Here is a 6,774-nt window from a genome sequence, read left to right as displayed (position 1 = left end):
TCCGCGAGGATAACGTTGCGTCATTTCCCGCTTGTGACTCGCGACTCGCGACTCCAATTCAGCCCAAACTGTAGATGTGAAGAGGGAAAGTAGAGGGCTGAAGACACAGCTGAGTTGAAATTGAAGTTTAAGTTTCAAGTAGAGTTGAAATCTATTGCGATGTAACACGTGACATATGTCACTGTCACGATTAGACCGAATGTTGGACAATTTAGGGATACGGCCGATCTTGCGATACTCTTGTTTTAAACTTATCGGCGCAATATGATATAATTCGTTAGTATGTTAATTTAGCTTCTTGTTCTTCCAGAAAGTATCTTATGTCAATTTGATCGGATTATCCTGATTTAAATATCTCTGTAGATCGATCCTGATACATCGTTTTGAGAGAATGATAAGAATGATGTGACAGAGCTTCAGAGACTATTAGAATTCGGATTTACTCCATGGTTAAATAAGGAGTCGTTCGACCCGACTCTTGTTATCCAAGAAGGATAATTGTTCGATGATAATTGATTGCTGATCATCTTCAGCGTAAGGCTACACATTTTCTATAAAAATTGTTCAGTGTCTCGTGATAAACAACTAGTATTGTCTCGCGATCCATTATTCGAATTTGTCATTTCAAACACGATCGAGTGTCAATCAACATCAATATTATTAACATTTCGATCTTTTAACTGAAAAAATTATTCGAATCTTATCATCCTGATTGTCCGCGAAATCGGTAAAAGAACCGCGGGCAGCTGAGATTCAGCGTTCGCTCCTGACGAGAGGAGGTTGGTGGTGATGGTGGCGGTGGCGGCGGCAGCGGGAGCGATCAGTGGTGGTGGAGAACGAGACGACCGGCGAGGACCGACGGCAGGAAGGGGAGAGCCGAGAGGAGGCGAAGCGAGGAAGTTATATTCGTTGAACCTGTGGAAGGGGTTTGATACCGCGCCGTCGGGGAACGACGGTCCACGCGGTGGGGCAGCCTTTCGGTGTAGGGGAACGACCGAGTGGCGGGGAAACGTTCCGATCGCTTTTCCTCTCTCTCTTCCTTTCTTTCGAGCCATCGCGCGTACCTCCTCCTGTCCTCCCCCCTCGGCCTCGCCCCCTCGTCCCTCCGTTCCTCCCTACCTCTCCGCGCGATCCTCTCACCCTCCCGGCGAGCCGACGTGTACCCCTCAATGCGCGCTGCGCCGTGATGCATCGCGCTGGCGGCGGCATCGCCTCTACGAGTCACAAGGTATGCTCGTGCCGCGAATACGAACTGCCTCTCCCAAATCAATATCACTCGTCGAAAAAAAGGGGGAAAAAGAAAGAAAGGGAAAAAAAAACGACTCGCCACCTATAATTGCCGAACTTCCGCGATAACCGTCTCCGCTTTCTGTCCCCGGTCTTGCCGTCGATCGCCGGCGAGAGGCGAGAGAGCACCGCCGCCGTCGTCTTCTGCTTCCCTCCCTCCCCCTGCCCCTGCGTCTCTCCGCCGGCTCCTCCACCACTTCCTCCACCTCGCGCGTTCCCACCCCGTTTCTCGCGTGGGGTTAGGTTCACGCGCCAGGTTGATTAGGGCCTCCCTCCGCGACGGCCTGCCGCGCGCTATCACGCACGTTTCCCGCCATCCAATGTCCGCGCACGATGATTTTCACTGACTATGCCCGCAACCTCGCAGCCACGTGCTCGCTCTCGCGACGCCACGCCGCGCCGCGCCGCACCGCGCCGCGCCACGAAAACAAAGGGGGCCGATGCGCCCCACGAGAGCGGACTAGTCGCATGCTAAGGGATAGTTGTCTCGTCGTCGCTGGATGCTGGATGCGACGTCTGGTACAACGCGAGCATGCCTACGCAAGCGTATGTATACACGATACATGTGACGCGCGACGTAAACGCGCGCTCGACTCGACTCGACTCGACTCGTCGCGGTCGTATATGTGTTGGCATGCAGAAGCATGCGGACCCGGGCCGCGTGCACAGCGACGAGCGATAAGCCCATAGGCTGTAGCGGAGCGGACGCGCTCGCTTAAAACTCTGTCTCGATAATGCGTCTCTCTCTTTCTCTATTGATATCGCGATTTACTACAACGCGATTTACAATACGACGTTAATCTCTATCGCTCCTCTTTTATAAACGATGCCTATATGGTAAGCTGTATGGCACACAGGTGCAAAATGAATTTTCGTCTCTTGCCGAGAATTTTGTTCAAGCCGAAGGAAAAAAATTTGTAGACAAACCACAGATTGATGAATACTCAATGTTGACGGAAGAAGGACCCGATTATGTCCTTACGTAAGCTTCGTAAGATTCGAGGCATCGACGATATCTCAAGCTCGTCGAACGGTTGTTCTCGCGAAGCTGGAAGAAGCATGGAGATTCATGAGCAAGTCGACGATACTTTACAATGCATCGTTGTAGTGACCCGATTACAACTTATCGCCTGCTGTAATGCGCCACGAGATAACCGCTCGAACCGAATGAACTATAAGCTATGGGATCGCGAAGGATTGGATCACGCCTCGCTGTGAATTTCTAGAAATGATTTTGACTGTATCAATTACATCGTCCATTTGGATTTTATATATTAAATTCTCGTGAGAAATATTATGTAATGCTATGCGCAAGATCTATTTTACAGAAGCAACAAAAATTTTGAGATCAGTGAAAAAAGCTTTTCTTTCCATTTTTCTTTCGATAATGTTTTTCATAACGTATTTTATTTCATTGCCGAATTCTTATTTATGTAATAAAGCAAAATATATATAAATATAAATATATGTATATATATATATATAATATATTAATTAACATGTACACATATTATATATACATAACATGTATAAACATGTATGTATATTAATTTTATTTTTGACGTCGATTACAGGTTATTCAAAAACACACACTTAACTTGCCTCACTTTGGGCCCGAAAGGGTGTGGTTCTATTCGGTGAAAAAAAGGAGGTGAAAAAAACATCACGAAGCGCAGGGATCGTTATCGCCAAGTTCTCGGCCATGAACGAAGAACGGATTTAACGATCGTTTTGCGCGACGCGGCAAGGCGCGGAAAGAGAGCCGCGGAAGAGGAATGCCGCGGCGCGCCGGCGACTTCTCGCCGGCGTGTATACTGTATAGTAGTAGTCCCGTCCCAAAAGCGAGCGACGAGCGAGGAGCGAGAAAAGCAAAAGTACGCGTTAGGGCTGGTGCAGTCGCGCGGTCCGCGGCCGCCTATATTTATCCGACGATGCAATATTTGGCCGCGTCTTCGAGAAAGGGAGTGGACGAAGGAGAGAAAGAGAGGGAAGGACTCGGAGCCGACCACATTCGTCCACAACTCGCAGCGCACGGATGGGCGCATGAACGAACTCGCAGCAGCGGCGGGCAGCAGCTTGCGCGCCTCTCTCTCTCTCTCTTTTCTTTTCTGTCTCTCTCGCCCGGTTTCTTTCTCTCTCTCTTTTGTCTCCTCTCTCTCTTCTTCTCTCTCCCCGATTTCTTCTTTCTCTCTCTCTCTCTCTCTCCCTGCCTCCGTTTCCTTCTTCTGCTTTATCACAATGAGCGGCTGCGTGTGCGTGTCGGTGTCGTTAGGCAGTAGCTGCCGGTGCAGGCGTGGTTGGTTCCTTGCCCTCTGTCGCGTATTTATATCTAGCGAGTAGAGCGAATGCATTGCGGCTCGCTTCTTGTTTGCCGGGACCACTCCTCTCTTTCTTTCTCTCGCTCTCGTGCTCCTCTTCCCTCGTTCTCGCTCTTTCGCGCTCCCTCTCTCTCTTTCCCCCCTCTCCCTCTCTCTCTCTCTCTCTCTCTCTCTCTCTCTCTCTCTCTCTCTCTCTCTCTCTCTCTCTCTCTCTTTCTTCCTCTCTTCCGCCTCTCGTATCGCGGCCCCGCCAAACCTGCTCCGTGCAACGTTAACGCCTAGCGCCGGCTAATCACCGGGATATGCGGATTTTTCTCGCCGATCTACTGCCGCGCGGACTTGCTCTGATGATTTCTGGTTCCAACACGGCGTGCGAAATCTTCCGGAAAACGTCGGCTTATAACTCGTTGGCGAGCGAGCATATGAGCGTACGAGCTCTCGGCAGCGCTACTTCACGAGAGCGCTCTAAGATGAAGGAGCACCGTAACGACAACTTACCGGAGATCATTTGCTTCCGCGAGAAATTAGATCGAACGGGTAAACGAAACGAGAGCGCACAGAATGGGGCAAATAATGGTCGGTAGATTGCGGTTTGGTCCGGCGCAATATCCTTCTCCACGCGCATCGCCACGTCGTGTGCGTTTTTTTTCCCTTGCCTTACCCTCCGCGCTCTTGGGCCCCTATCTGCCCGGACACCCCGTTAAATCCGGTCTAGAAATATCGCGTTAACGTCGACGTTAGCGGATCCCAGATAATAGTAATTTCCGATAGCGCGGCTAAGACCCCGAGTTTTTGCATCGGACAAAAATGCCTTACACGACAATTGTGTGTATTTGCTCCGTTAGCGTCACCACGTTCAAATCGGTTACGTTGAAAACAACATACATAAGTCTGTAGCTTTTACAAGTCAAAGCAGCTAATGGAACGTGTTAAATTAGCGATGTATACTTGCTGAAACACCCGCGAGTACGTAACGACTAGAGTACGTAGCGCGTAATAGTGATTTTTTACAATGACATGCTTTGTAAAAAGTAAACGCTAAAGTGTTGAATCACACATAGGATGTGCAATAATGATGTAGATTTAAGATAAAAATTGCAACGCGGTATTTTATATCCTATCTCGTATTCGCACCTTCTTCTCAAGTTTACATCCAAGGTCTTTACTACTGTTTCAACAATTCCAGCTCTTTGTATTCACTCACTGTTTTCGAAATGACCGATTCGCTCACCCTGCATTCGAGAGCACGTGAGTCTCGTTACGACGAGCAGCACGATGATCTCTCGAGTGACCATCGCGTGAGCGATAAACGAGCGATCGGCTTTTCTTTTCTTTCAGCAAATATCGCGGCCGTGGTCGAACGAGATTCAGTCAGGAGTGAAAATTTAATGCGATTTTAATCGGCGCGATAATCTGCGTCGTCGATGGACGATGGATGGAAGCAACCAGAAAGCAACAAGAAAGCAAAATCGAACCATTCACCTAAAGTCTCCGAAAGCTGTATTTTTAGTAAAATCCATGATGAAATTTTTTTCAGCGCAAAGTTTAAGAGTCAAAAATATTAATTTCTTTTTCTATAATATAATTATGCCATGACATGTATGTTATAATTGTAATGGAATGCTTATAAATTGCTACGCATATTTTCCGAACATTTTTAACGATTTTTTTGTATATTTATTTCCGTTGATTAGAATTAAATGAGAGCAATACTTAATACTGGCGCTATGTTCGTAATTAACGAGTTGTACGATTTTACCTCCCCCTATGGCGCTCACCGAGTAAACACCGAGAAATGGATTTCTCCAGCAATTGACGTATTCGATTATGGGCAATTAAACAGCCGCGCTTATTACGAGAGATAAAAGAAGGGGCAATGGCTCGTACCCGACAGCCATAAACATCCGTTGCATTTCGATCGATCGCAATAAAGAAACTTCGTGTCGGCCATTGCCGATGCGTGAGCGGCATATTGTAATGATATGATTAATCGCCGGCATGCCACATAAATTTAAACGGTGGATTTAGTAGCTGCCGATGCGCCTAATATAATGACGGATTTACAACTCGAGCTAAACAGAACAATGTTTAAAGAGAGGCCTGCTTCTAATATATAGATCATAATATATGTATAATAGATTCTGTAAGGCAGATTTCACACACGTTGGTGAGGTTTTTAATAAACAAAACGGAACACACATTTTATTGCAAAATTTTAAAGATTCGGAAATGATTGATCCTGTAGAAGTAGGACTGATTCGAGCTAATGCTGATTCGAGTTCCCATTGAGTCATCGAACTCGATCGCGAACTCCGGTTTTTTGATCGGACGCGCATCCGTTGCGGACTTTCAGGGGAAACAAATTTTAAAAAAGCGAGAATGACCACCCCGCTAAGTTCCTAAGGTGAGGGAGCGACCAAAGAAATCGTGCCTCTTTAAAGTTATCGGGAGCAATCTCTCCCCCCCCCCCTCGGTTGCCACTGTTACAATTTCAAACAGTTCTGCGTTTCATTTATTTTTTATCGGGGAGAAGTTTGTTGACCTTGCAGTGCGAAACGCCAGGAATACATTGGTGGAGGCACGAAAGTGGGGTAGACGACGGGTGGTAGTGGTGCTGGCGGTGGCGGTGACGGCGACGGAGGGCTCGACAGCGGGGGAGAAGGACGGTGGCGGCAACGTCGGCGGCGGCAGCGGCGGCAGCGGCGGCGGAAGGAGGGCGAGGACCGAGGGTACGCGGGGAACCAAGGGTTGCGGCAGCGGCGGTGGTGAGGGGTTGCTCCGGGAGTGGGATGAATCGAGAGGCGAAGCGAGTTATTTCGCGCGAAGTGTGCATTGCCCGAATTTGCCTTCGTGCTTTTTTCCCCGTTTTTTCCCCTTGATTCTCGCGCTACTCCATCGTCCACAACGCGCATCCTAAACATGGTCGCGAGAGACCTTCCATGTGAGTCGCGAAAGGTGTGTCAAAAAAGTTTCGTAGCGCTCCTAGGACCGCTTGTCTCAGATCTCTTTTTTATTTCTTCCCGTTCTCCTTTCTGGTACATTTTAATTGCTCCAACGGAATGAAATAATTCAGTTCTTTGATAAGAATTAATATTTGTTGCAGTGAACTCTCTTCCATTTCACATTGAGCGCTTAATTATATCACCGCACTTTATTATACGCAAGAAAT

Source organism: Temnothorax nylanderi, unplaced genomic scaffold, assembly GCF_030848795.1.
Source record: "Temnothorax nylanderi isolate EJ_2023f unplaced genomic scaffold, tnyl_v1.0 TNYL_tig0048_pilon, whole genome shotgun sequence".
NCBI lineage: Eukaryota > Metazoa > Arthropoda > Insecta > Hymenoptera > Formicidae > Temnothorax > Temnothorax nylanderi.
This window is presented reverse-complemented; position numbering follows the sequence as displayed.